Raw genomic sequence first — 13,306 nt, 5'->3', positions numbered from 1 at the left:
ATCTTCACACAGTTTTGCACACCATCCACCGTTGCTGTGATCAGTCTGGTAAGCTTCCCAGAGAAGCTGTTCTCGTCCATAATTTTCCATAGCCCTACGTGATATATATATACTGTCGTATTCCGCCTTGAAATCAATGAACAGATGGTGCGTTGGGACCTGGTATTCACGGCATTTTTGAAGGATTTGCCGTACAGTAAAGATCTGGTCCGTTGTCGAGTGGCCGTCAACGAAGCCGGCTTGATAACTTCCAACGAACTCATTCACTAATGGTGACAGACGACGGAAGATGATCTGGGATATCACTTTGTAGACGGCATTAAGGATGGTGATCGCTCGAAAGTTCTCACATTCCAGCTAGTCCCCTTTCTTGTAGATGGGGCATATAACCCCTTCCTTCCACTCCTCCGGTAGCTGATCAGTTTCCCAGATTCTGACTGTCAGTTTGCGCAGGTAAATGGCTAGCTTTTCCGGGCCCATCTTGATGGGTTCAGCTCCGATACCATCCTTACCAGGTGCTTTATTGGTATTTAGCTGTTGGATGGCATCCTTAACATCCTTCAAGGTGGGGACTGGTTGGCTTCCATCGTCCTCCTGAACTGACGTAGTCATCTCCTCAGTTGCCTTGACTTTCACTGCCTGTACTCTCAGTGCCATTCAAATGTTCCTCGTGAAGCTGCTTCCACCTTTCGATCACCACACGTTCGTCCGTCAAGATGTTCCCACGCTTATCCCTCAGCCCTGTCGTCGTAAAATATGAGCTACTTAGTCGCCTACTTTTAAGGGGGCGCTGATACAATGAGACGATTAATAGGGCGCATATTTGAAAACTACGGATGTCCGTGGGATTGGGGATTGGAATTTCGATTCGTGGAACTGCCAATCTCTTAACTTCATCGGGAGCACACGGGTGCTCGCCGATGTGCTGAAAGCAGTGATGGGAAATGTCAAAAAAATATCATGGGGTTGCAATTACTAATTTGCTAATAACTTTTTTCAAAAGTCTTTTAAAACTCGGATTTTTTATGCTTAAAGGATGCTTAAAGGATCCTACAACTTTGCCAAACAGGTCATTGTTCTAAATATACAGTGTGAGGCATGATAACGAATTTAAAAAAATGTCACGGAATGTATTGACATTAATGTCATTTGACACTAATTCGGCTCACACGCCGCCATTTTCAGTTTTAGAGCAATGACCTATTAGAAAAAGTTTAAGTATCCTTTGAGTGCTTTATGTTTATATAAAACATACGATTGTAAATTACTTATGAAAAAAGTTATTAACAAATTAGTCCCATGACATCGATATGACATTTCCCGTCACTGGCTGAAAGACTGCAGATTCAGCATCGTAGCGCAGCAGGAGGTGTGTTGGAAGGATTTAATGGTGTGAAAGTTTAGAGGTATAATCATACCATCTACTAGTATTGGCTCGACGAAGAGTGCAGACAGATTCGGGAGAAGAATGACGCATCGCGGGCGGTCGCGCTGCAGAAAGAATCCGGGAAGAACGTGGAACGCTATAGACGGAAACGGAGACAACAGACCCAACTCTTCCAGGAGAAGAAGGCCGCCTGGAGGAAGTACAGTGCGGGGAGATGGTGCTATTTCTAAAAACACACCAGTTCTATCAGAAGCTCACCATATCCCGCAAAGGCTTCATGTCGCGGCGAATTGTGCAGGAATAAAGATGAGAGCATCTTGGCGTATGAAAGGTGGAAGCAACACTTACTTCCAGGAAAACTTAAATGGCGCTGAGAGCACAAGCAATGAGGGTCAATACAGCGAAAGAGACGACTACATCAGTTAAGTGGACGATGGAAACCTACCAGCCCATACCTAAAGCACAATACAGCAGCTGGTAGGGATAATATCGGAACTGAACTCATCAAGATGAAAGCTGTCCACTTATTTGCAGAGACTGATAGTCTGAATCTAGAATTAAGAACAGTTTCCCTAGGAGTCGAAGGAAGGGATTAGAACTATCAAGCAATCATGATCTTAAATGCCGCCTATAAAGTGATATCCCAAATCATCTTTCGGCATCTGACACCAATAGTGAATGAGTTCGTAAGAAGTTATCAAGCCGGCTCTTCGAAAATATTGTTAATGGTTATAACCATTTAAATCACTAACATTAAACGTATTTTCGGTTTGATGTTTTAAAACAACACTGCGCATTGAACACACGTTCTTGGGCCAAGAGTGGCGGTGGCGGTGCACAAAAAAACGGTGTGTAGCGGCGAAAAATGAACCACGAACTCGCCCAACTTAACGGTGCACCCAATATCCAGAAAATAGCAAAAGCTGGAAGAATACGATGGGCAGGCGTTGCTGCATGAATGTCGGACTGCAACCCTGAAAAGATGGCGCAGACCTTCAATCCGACAGGCAGAAAGCGCAGCGAGCTAGATGAGCAAACCTGTTAAAAAACGTTCATAACAAAGCAACCGAGGATGGAGCTGACTATTGTGCATTTTAAGAGTTATACCTATGTTTCTTACAGAACCGCTCAGCACCATCGTACGATTTGAGTAGTGTAAACAATGAATGGTTCTCCCAACAACTGATGTAATCTGTGGTTCATTCCCCTTTTACACATACAGTATTAATGTACCATTCCTACCCATGAACGCATATTTGTGAAATTCCAAAGAATTCGACTAACAAAAATCTTTGTGCAATTTTTGGCGATTTTTAGAAAATTATCTAGATTTTAATACTAATACGTTTCACAAGGGCCCCTCCTTAGCCGTGCGGTAAGATGCGTGGCTACAAAGCAATACCATGCTGAGGGTGGCTGGGTTCGATTCCCGGTGCTGGTCAAGACAATATAGACAATAGACTAGGATTGGGAATTGTCTCGACTTCCCTGGGCATAAAAGTATCATCGTGTTAGCCTCATGACATGATATACGAATGGTATGGTATCTTGGCTTAGAAACCTCGCAGTTAATGACTGTGGAATTGCTTGATAAACACTAAGCTGTGAGGCGGCAATGTCACCCAATGTAACCCAATGAAGAAGTAGAAGAAGAAGAAGAAGAAGAAGAAGAAAAAGACGTATCACGACTTACAGGGTCCGGCAATTAAACTGCTACGTAATTGTGTAACAATAATATAATACAAAATACTTTTTAAGAACTAAGTAGTTCTACAAAACGTCGTCGAACGTGGGAACGTCTGTATTTACGAGACTTACGGCAGGATTAGACGCCGGCTCAAAAAGTGAAGAAACCACAACTAAGGGGTTTTCAGGGTTTTGAGCTACGAGCGGCCAGCATTAAGCTCAAGGACAAAAAATATAAACATTTGAATATTTAAAAATTTATATTTTTTCTTGTGAAATTGAATGAAATTCTAATGAAATATTTTTGTTTTGATCAATTTATCAGTTTAATCTAATGTAGAAGTTCAATTCCGGGACCCTGTGACCGTTGCATTTCTCCCATGCCTACTATTGTTGATTGTTATAAATATGCGATCGTAGGTAGACCAGTTGTCTTACAAAAACTTTCGACAACTGAGCATCCACGAGCATTATATCGAAAGTACATACGATTTCCTGCAACGATGCGTCACCGAATTCCTCTGCTAGTATCGTTTTTGGCAGTAGTTTTGAATTATTGTTAAATAAATAAATTTTTGCTCCATTTTTGATGCTAACACGATGATAGCTACTTTTATGCCCTTTATTATATGGAAGTCAAGACAATTTCCAAACCGAAAATTTCCTAGACCAGACCGGGAATACGAACCCAGCCACCCTCAGCATGAAGAAGAATTTGAAGAATTTGAAGAATTTGAAATCTAGATTATAACTTTAACTTGACATGATTTTCACCTTGGTGTTCTATTAGTATTTTGACAGCTAGTAATTGAAAGCTTTTTTTGTGCAGGCAGTATTGATCTTGGGGAGCAAAAAATGTTTTATTTGTAGCAATCATCAGTGCAGAACTCAAACTTAAATATCCAACCCGACGAGTATTCCCATATTCACTAGCGAGGCCAAGCGGATGAGTTCCGGAATAATATGATCTGCGACAGTTTCGTATTGACCTCTTGAACAAATTTATGGAAGACTGTAACTTTCTAAATATTACGGATTTAAAATATCATACTTATCACCATGAACATTGAGCTGGTGAGCACCAACCAAGGAATTTGTAAGAAAATCACGACTTGCTCCGACGTTTTGAGGTCCCGATAAGCCCCGCTAGGTTATATCGGAGGTCTCAACTTCTCAGACAAATCTTGAAGGACGGGAAAATTTGTGAGTCCCAAAATTTGTTCAAATCGGTTCACTGACGGCTGAGATATAGCGATTTGAAAATAGCGTTCCAACTTTTTTCGAGGCTTGGTCGTTCGTGTAAGTAAAACCTTTTTCCGTCGGAGGAGTGTTGATGCTTTGGGTTCGAATCAAGGAGCAGCCATGGGAGGAAGAAGGAGGTGAGGCATTTGAAGAGACTGTAAATGTGTTGGCCGTAGGGCAAACTATTTTTTGTACACAATCACAAGGGACGTATTTGAGATCGCATTTGAAACATTTCCATAAACAGATAAGCAGTTACTTGCGTCTCCAAGTAAATATGACCCCCTGTATATCTCTAAAACATTTTTGATTAACTCTAAATATTTTTTTAAAAAATATTTTGATTACTCCTGTTTTAGCTGTTACAAACAACAACAAAATATCGTATTGCTACCTTTTCGATTCCATTTGATCTGCAATTTTATTTCGCCGCCAGAAACCACCACGAGGCGGCCAAATTTCAAAAATATCAAAGTTGCTTATTTTCTTTGGCGTTTTTCTGATGTTTTTCTGAATTTCAAAATTTTCTGACTTTGGCGTATTTTTCGTTGCGACTAAAATGAGCGGAGTAGTAGATTTTTTATGAGCGATACAAGCATGATCCGACTCTAATTTCATGTCTTTATACTGTGTTTGCTCTACGGCCCGAATAACATGTTATTCAAATTATCAACAATAGAAAGCTCATAGCCGAATAACATAAAAAGGGTCTAGTGCGAACACAGACCTAACTGTCTAACTGCAAGTTGATTGCAGCGCCGCACTCTTGGTGGATTTTATTTCAGGCTTGATGGCTTTCTCCAGAACACATGAAAACGTTGTACGCCCAGGTTTTTTTACGCGGTTGGAATTAATTAATTTCTCGATTAACATGAACTTTCACAACTGTTTTTGTGAAAGTTCAGGTTAACCGAGAAATTATTTAATTTTCTTCGATGTTTTGTGAATTTTTACGTGGGGTTAACTCATTGCTTCATTATTGATGCTGAAGGTTAACGACCAAAACAGAACCGTGTAAAAAAACAACCTGGGTGTATTCTGATAATCCTCCAACTTTCCCGACAAAATTTTCCATCTTTTCAAAGATATAAAGACAGCAGATTTCAATCCGAACCGATACGTTTTTCTTCAAAATCAATAAATTCATGTTTATTTCCACGTATTTTCTTCAAACTTAACATTGTAAGTGTTTGGCCAGTTGGCTCTTCAGCTTCAGTTTTAAGTTTTCACAGTTTTGCTCTAGATTATAAATTTAAAAAGTTTTCTAGTTTGGCAATTAAGCCTTTTGGAGGCATTGATTTGTTAATCGAACCGATACGTGAGAAGTCCATCCGTTCGGTAGTTATATTGCCTCAAAGGAAAGCAAACTCATTTTTATATTTTTAGAACAGAAAAATAGCTTGTACAAGCTCCTACTATTACAACATCGGTTTTGCGCGAACTCGCTCTCTCTAGACCATGGTAGCTCACTACCCGAAACAATTAACACGAATGAGGGTGGAGAGCGTAGAAGTAGTGCTCACCGACTTCTTGACTTTTCAGACAAGAGAGGCATCATTTCAAAACAGCAATAATTTACACGGTAACCGTAAAGGAGTGGATAGCATACATGCATCATTCTTGCGGTTTTGTTGATACTCTTGGTTCGAATCCAAGAGGCAGCCATGGGAGGGGGAAGGGGGTGGGGCATTTAAAACCGATTGGTTTACTATTTTTTGTACACACAGTTGATAGTAACTATCATACTGAGACCCATATAGGCGAATCTGAGTTTTAATGAGCTGAAATAGACCAACACAAATTTTTGCTTTAGGAGAAAGCTTCTTAGTTGTCGACTAAGCGTGACTAAACAGGACGGCAGGGCTGATGACCCAAGTATCCCAAAATAAAATATGTTTTCTGGGGATGTTGGAATGTGACTTTAGGAGAACGATAGAATACTTTCAATGCAGAATCAAGACCCATATGGGCGCCGGCAGTGTGAAGCCGTACTCGCGGATGCACAACATGTTAGCTTTGGGGGAGTTGATAGTAACTATCAGCGCTCAACTGCGACTCGTGGGGGCGCCGGCAGTGCGAAGCCGTACTCGCGGATGCACAACATGTTAGCTTTGGGGGAGTTGATAGTAACTATCAGCGCTCAACTGCGACTCGTGGGGGCGCCGGCAGTGCGAAGCCGTACTCGCGGATGCACAACATGTTAGCTTTGGGGGAGTTGATAGTAACTATCACCGCTCAACTGCGACTCGGTGGGGGCGCCGGCAGTGCGAAGCCGTACTCGCGGATGCACAACATGTTAGCTTTGGGGGAGTTGATAGTAACTATCACCGCTCAACTGCGACTCGTGGGGGCGCCGGCAGTGCGAAGCCGTACTCGCGGATGCACAACATGTTAGCTTTGGGGGAGTTGATAGTAACTATCAGCGCTCAACTGCGACTCGGTGGGGCGCCGGCAGTGCGAAGCCGTCCTCGCGGATGCACAACATGTTAGCTTTGGGGGAGTTGATAGTAACTATCAGCGCTCAACTGCGACTCGTGGGGGCGCCGGCAGTGCGAAGCCGTACTCGCGGATGCACAACATGTTAGCTTTGAGGGAGTTGATAGTAACTATCAGCGCTCAACTGCGACTCGTGGGGGCGCCGGCAGTGCGAAGCCGTACTCGCGGATGCACAACATGTTAGCTTTGGGGGAGTTGATAGTAACTATCACCGCTCAACTGCGACTCGTGGGGGCGCCGGCAGTGCGAAGCCGTACTCGCGGATGCACAACATGTTAGCTTTGGGGGAGTTGATAGTAACTATCACCGCTCAACTGCGACTCGTGGGGGCGCCGGCAGTGCGAAGCCGTACTCGCGGATGCACAACATGTAAACCGATTGGTTTACTATTTTTTGTACACACAGTTGATAGTAACTATCATACTGAGACCCATATAGGCGAATCTGAGTTTTAATGAGCTGAAATAGACCAACACAAATTTTTGCTTTAGGAGAAAGCTTCTTAGTTGTCGACTAAGCGTGACTAAACAGGACGGCAGGGCTGGGCACGAAGCCTGTACGGGATGCGTTGAGCTTCTGATGGAACTTGCGTGTTTCTTGAGAACGGCACAGCTGTTCCATCTTCTCGCACTCCGTTTCTTCCAGGCGGCGTTTCTTCTCCTGAAAAAGGCGGGTCTGCTGTCTCCGCTTCCGTCTATAACGTTCCACGTTCTACCGGGTACCTTGCTGCAGCGTGACTGGACGCGCTGCGTCCTTCTCCTCCAGAATCTGTCTGCATTCTTCGTCGACCCAATCGTTCCGTCGACTTTATCCCATATACCCGACGTTGTTCTCCGCTGCGTCGTTAATGGCTGCTTTGACTGTATTTCAGCAGTCCTCAAGAGGGGCTCTTCCGGCAACGCTGCATCGAGAGTCGATGTTAGCGCCACGATATGTCCTGACGTCGATAATATCGGAGAAAGGCCGTCCATCAACCAGAACGTGGTCGATTTGCTCTCAAGTTTTTCTCGGGTAGACTTCTACCAAATAGTCTTTTCGGTTAATCGAAATCCTTCGCAATTTTCACACGGATTTCTTCAAATTTAAATCGGCGTGGAAAATTATAGATCAGCGGCGTGGAAAATTTCAAACAGCGACGCGCCGGTGCAAAAATGTCGGCGGCGTCGGCGTGGCGTGGCGGCGCACCTCTAGATGGTTGGTTTGACAGCCGGTTTTTTGAATTTGTTACTTTGGAAAAGTATAACAGAAGGAAACGTTTTGGTGGAAATCAGATACAGCAAAGATTTAGATACAAAGTAAGAAAGCGACGAGCTTGGGATTGAACCCACGTTCACTTGCTTACAAGACAACAGCAATACATAGCAAACCACCATGCTCGTCTTTACCAAAAATCTCTCTTTAGAGAGGTGTGCCGAAGCGCGATAGCCTTTCGACCAGATGTCACTTATACTGAATATTTGACACATTTAAGGCATTAGACAACGAACCTGCTATCTACACCATTCTACATAAGTGGACCAATGGAAAATTTCTCATACGAAAAGCCCTATCCTTACAAGATCGGGAGCCGAGCCCATACTCTACAACCCGCCCATGAGACTAAACGACTTACTGGTAACGCTAAATGCACAACAATCTCACATATTTAAATACATTTTGAAAATGTCATGCGTCGATATGTTGCAAAAAACTTCGTTTTCCAACAAAAACATCACTTTGTTTAAAAAAAACTGGTAAAATATCAACAAAAAACCGTTGTTACGTTGAGTGAGAAGCAAAGGTATTAGAAGTTAAAGGCGCTGTTATCCCATACAACTATTGTGATCAGCATGATTCAACAGCGCCTTCATCAATCTCGTACTTATGCATGCTGTGGGCGATCGGAATGCAATTCTTTTTTTACACAGGGGATGCGTTCCGTGTAAAAAAAGTTTTCAGTTCAAAATTTGTAAATCCGTGTAAAAAAAGTTTTATGATTTCTCGACGAATCATGCAAAATGGAGCAACTTTGCAAAAATTTTGTTTGGGATTTTTTTTACACGGTCGTGTAAAAAAAATCCGTGTAAAAACAGAATCGGGTGTAATCAGTGCGCGAAGTGTGCGTTGGATTGTGTAATTGTTTGGCATACCAGTTTTATCGGGACTTCTGGAGGAACATGAGTAAAGAGTTCACATTTCATTTTGATATAGTCCCATCCCTTAGATTACATGACTCACCAATGGAATCACGATAAAATACACAATATCCTAGCGCAAGACTATCATGAGGATGCAGAGGTGTTACCGATTGAAAGAGTCAATCTAACAATACTTCCTCTCCTGACCGTAAGAACGTGGCCGGCGCCGTTGTTGACTGAAAATAAACTAATCACTTGGATCTCTATACAATTTTGCAAAAAAAAAATTGTTCCACTCTCTTACTTGGAGGAAGATTTCGTAAAGCATTTCAAAATTACAAAAATTTCGCAAGTTTCTACAAAAAAAAGCAAGATATAACGAATAATAGGCCTTTCCCGTCAAAAATTGTATCGTTTTATTGTCTCTGTCGATTCTTTGGCTTATTTAAAGTCAACTTTCCCAAAGAACCCATATTTTTTAAAGCATCTAACTATTTCTAAATCGAAAACAAAAATCGAAAAAGTGCAACACGGCCTGAAAAATTCACCCGATGTTCGTTCAAAATCGGGCCAATCTTGAAAACAGCACTTAATCGAATTTTGTTTTAAATTTTAAAAATACTTGGAGGCGTCAGAAAATATGTTTTTTTTTTGGAAAGTTGACCCTAAATAAGCCAAAGAATCGATTGAGCGAATATTTTTTACGGGAGAGGTCAATTGGTCGGGGTTCAGCCAAAACGCACCAAGCGCCAACGGAAAATTACCCATTTTTCTGCCTAAACTTTCGTTTAGCAGATTTAATTGATCGCAAATAGTATCGGATATCCCTCAATCTAATAAATACGGATATCCTATTGCAAATGTACGCTTTAATTGATATGAAACGATTTCCGTTTTCCTTGTACGAACAAAATATCACAAGTCAGTCAAAAAGCCGCTTGGTTATAAAAAAAAAATGTTTGGAAAAATTTCAAAGAAAGTTATAGAAATTATGCCAAAAATAACAAAAATATCAACGAACACTGTAAAAAATTACTGTTCACAAATTTGATTGGGGAATCATGACATTCTCCATTTCGTGTAGAGAATTTTCCGCTGGGATAATTTTGGAGTAATCATTTGACCCTACTTCATCAGAACCATCAGAAACAGTAAAATTCAAGAACGACTTAGCGAAGTTGTCGCTTGTGGTTCAAGAACTCGCCGTAAGGCCTGAAAAAACAATTTTCCTAGGCAACTAAAACAGTATATTATTGTACCAAATCTATGCAATTTTTATGATATTAGACGGATCTCCTCTAAGTGTCGCTTCGGAAAGTGTCCAGTATGAAAGATTCCGACGCGAGGAGACTTCCTCCTATATTCATTTCAACCGCCGCCAATCAAACTCCATAAAATCAAACAGATCCACAATTAAGCTAATAAAGTTTGAATAGTTTTTATTTATATAATTTTGCGTCAGCTAGTAACAAAACTAGCAAAAATCGACTGATGAATGTTGTTCCCCTAATCACACGATCCGAGAATTATCAGGTGTTTGGTTAAGTGGGTCTCCACCGCTCCGGCGCGAAAACCTGTCCCAAATCATGGGACCCACCGCAAGCACCGTTCTCCGAATCGATCCAACTTCAAACCTGACGCCACAAATCACAACTGAATTAGTCGCCGGCAGTTAAAAATCCAATTTGCATATCAATGAAGATCCTCATTCGTGGGTCTTCGCGTCTTCTATCTCAATTCCGTGCGATTGTTTTGCTTCCCGCCAAATTTAATCGATTCATTCGATTGTCGATTCAACCAACGAAGCCTGCCCGTTTTTTTTTATCTGAAACGGTCATCACTAACTGCATTATTGTGACCGAGTTTATCTTAATTTCTGCACCACTCATCGGCTCACTTGGCCTCTCGAAAATCGGAAACAAAAATCCAAATCTCTGACTTTTTTATCTGGTGTCAAAAACGATGAGTTCTTTCTGACCCTTTGCTTGTGCATTGGCCGACCCCATTGTCTCTGCGCCCTACACACGTTCGCTCCCATTGCTTCACGCCGACTCTTGAATTAAATCATAAAATTTTATGGTTCCTCAATAAATATACATAAAAATATACACTCGTTCTCTTTTTACGATTATTTTTGTTCTGTTTCTTTCTACTCGCGGGCAGATCAACTTCAAATGTTTTAGTGTCTGCACTTCAGCATCCCTTCGTCGCGTCGCGTCGGACTGCCCTGCCACGTATGACCGTGCACCCCAGACTCCACACAACAGGACAGCCATGACAATGACTGCGAACCAGTTTTACATCGCGACTTTATTCTTAATTTCTCAATTTTCTTTCCGACAATTTTCTTTCGGCCGACCGAGAGTAACAGCCCGGGGTAATTAGCAGCCTAAATGCAAATATGACCCCCAAAAGCTGAGTGCATCAGCGTACAACCATCCAGCGACAATTTCGGTCTCGGCACATCCTTCCGAGAAAAAAAAAATGTTTCCATCGATACTGCCACGAGACCCGTCCAATCGACCAAGCGATTATGTTGCAATGCAACAGACGACTAACATAAACGTCCCGCACCGAAAGAGCTGGCGCTAGCGAACCCGAACGGCACTCACAGCGGCGACGACGAACCCGGTCGCATATGCAACATTAACGGAGAGAGCGTGACAAGGGAGAGCGAAAAACGAAAACATATCAGCCGAACGCATCCCGAACGGGGTTTTCCTCCAACATGTTAGCATGCTGCTCGCTGGCTCGTCCAGGACACAATGCAGGATAGCATTAACGGTGAGTTCCCGCGAGAGGGAGCGCCGCTGGCCGGTGCGTCGCCTTCGGCTCGGCCCGTCAGTGCTCTGCGAAACGTTGTCAGATTCGGACGTGGCGTTCGTGTGGTTCGTGATTTTGTTTGGATGCCGGACTCATCGCGCGGCGGTTGTCGCGAGTGTACGCGAAAAAATCGGCATCGCCCAGATTTTTGCCCATGTCGAGACTGAGGCTATGATGGCATTAACGTGTTTTATGCTTTGATGCGAAGGTGTGCGCTTACGTATGTTGTGATCAGTGCATTCGACGGCACGAGTGAATGAAGAAAGATTTAGATTCCGAGTCAAGATGTTATGACGCTCTGATTGGGGATGTTTGTCAGGGCAGAAGAAAATCACGTGAGAGTGAATCATGCGAACAGGCGAGTGAATGAAATTCTGTGACGATAACAATCGATGGGAAGTTGACAGTTTTTTTTTGATCACTCAGCAGTCAATTCGCATGGAAACGCTAAGTGCTCATGGATGATGATAATGGTTGAAGGACAGGTGATGAAGAGCCTGTTGGAAACGGTGATGCACCGGCGAGTAGAATGTCCGGACCCGGTGCGGTCGACCTAGGCTAATGACGTACCCGTTTCGGCAGAGTGGTTGGCATCCGTTTGTACCAGTTCAGAGCAAGCTCTCGATGCATCTTCGCCCAGGGTGTTTCCCGGTGTTGCGTTGCCATTTTCCCGGGCTATTGATTTTCGTTTATGTTTCGTGCTTTGATTGATGATTTATCACATTGGCGCCCGACAGCGGCAGTGCTATGCTCGGTGGAAAAGTTTGCGCCACGGGAACGGAAAAAATAACAACTCTGGAAGAGTTAAGTGAAGTGCGGTGCGGAGTGTGAGATGCAATAAGCCGGAAAAGCTCCAAAGAAACCCCATCGAGGAAAATCGATCAAGAAGGAAACCGATTAGTGTGTCTTGGTACGAGTGGGAATGTGCCGCAGGCTAGATCGAAGCGAAAATTCAGCGGAAGTTCGATTTCGGGAAATTTTCAGTTTGTGAAGTTTGCTTGTTTTTATGTTGGTTGTATTTTCCCCCGTCAACAACAACACCGGCGACGGCGACGAAGAAGAGGAGCGCCGTGCGGAAAAGCAAAGTGATTTAAGCTGGGTTATGTTCGTTTTTCTTTCGTTGCCCGCTCTCTAAGTTCTGTTTATTCGATTGAGTTTGAAAAATTAAGAAGAAAAAGCAAGGAAAATTTCTAGCGAGTGAAAAAGTTGAGCAATAATTAGTGCACAGAGTGAAACTTGTTCCCGGTTGAACCGAGCCGGAAGAATTGATATTTGCAGGAGAGAAGTTTCCGATTCCGGCAGAGTGTTTGTTTACATGCGGTTGCTGGCCCACATCGTTCGACGGAACTAGAGCAAAGCAAGTGAGTGTTGTTTGTGCGTCAGTTCTTTTTCACTGCTCAGGGTTGTTGTGCTCTGTTTTCTATTGTTGATTGTCGTTTTAATTTTTTTTCTGTCTCTTCATCGAAACGCAATTGGGAGTAATTAAGACTGAATCAACTCGACAACTAATTTGAAGCGAGCAAAAACTGCCGGCTCTAATGAAACTTGTGAACTA

General features: G+C 42.8%; 1 protein-coding gene across 3 annotated transcripts in view; it reads left to right on the top strand.

The window, feature by feature from the left end:
• The first annotated feature begins 11,783 nt into the window (after window positions 1-11,783).
• LOC134228116 (hybrid signal transduction histidine kinase M-like) overlaps window positions 11,784-13,306 on the top strand; it is a 480,207-nt gene continuing 478,684 nt past the window's right edge. Inside the window, exons 1-2 of one of the 3 annotated variants that reach the window (XM_062709898.1) lie at window positions 11,784-11,959; window positions 12,921-13,112. The gene's annotated coding sequence lies outside the window, so the exon portion shown is untranslated. Of the gene's footprint in view, window positions 11,972-12,887; window positions 13,113-13,306 lie in introns of all 3 variants that reach the window. The other 2 variants (XM_062709896.1, XM_062709897.1) reach the window with 2 other exon arrangements.

The sequence above is a fragment of the Armigeres subalbatus genome, chromosome 3, assembly GCF_024139115.2.
Source record: "Armigeres subalbatus isolate Guangzhou_Male chromosome 3, GZ_Asu_2, whole genome shotgun sequence".
NCBI classification, from domain to species: domain Eukaryota; kingdom Metazoa; phylum Arthropoda; class Insecta; order Diptera; family Culicidae; genus Armigeres; species Armigeres subalbatus.
Note: the sequence above shows the minus strand (reverse complement) of the source record. Positions and strands in the feature narration are given on the sequence as shown.